Source organism: Myotis davidii, unplaced genomic scaffold (assembly GCF_000327345.1).
Source record: "Myotis davidii unplaced genomic scaffold, ASM32734v1 scaffold208, whole genome shotgun sequence".
Lineage (NCBI taxonomy): Eukaryota > Metazoa > Chordata > Mammalia > Chiroptera > Vespertilionidae > Myotis > Myotis davidii.
This window is the reverse complement of record NW_006299706.1, coordinates 2,104,653-2,105,207: the sequence shown is the minus strand read 5'-3', so window position 1 is coordinate 2,105,207 and position 555 is coordinate 2,104,653.

Sequence of the window (555 nt, the reverse complement as noted above, 5' to 3'; positions counted from 1 at the left end):
TTGCCCCCCTTGGCTGTAAGTGCTCCGTGGCCACAGTCACTGGGGATTAGGTCACCCAAGAACTATGAGCTGTCGCTTTAAATTGCTGGGCGTCTGCCGAGCAGGCCCCGGCAGGGAAGGGGTCTGTCACAGGTAGAGGGAGCAAACGAGCTCCCTAAGTAACCCCCAGAAATGAATGTGTCCCTTTAAGTGAGCTTGGGCACACAGTAAGCGGGGGAGATGGAATCTTTCCTTCACTTAACGTCTACCCTCAATTTATCTATTTAGACTCCCACCTCCCAACTCTCCTGGGACTTGTGGGGGGAGCTGTCGAGTAGCGTGTGTGTCTATGAGTGTGCGCACAGCGCACAGAGCCTCCCGGAAAAGGACCTCCTGAAGCGCATGGTAGCAGCAGCGCTAGGCGGCGGTCCCGCGAGCTCCGAGGGGCCACCTCGACCGGGCCGATCCCTTTAAAGGCCTCTGGGTCTCGCCTCCCCACTTCGCCTCGCTCTGTCCCTCCCTCCCTCCCTGCCGGCGGAGGGATCTGCCGCTCTTGGTGCTACAGCCTAGCTTGGT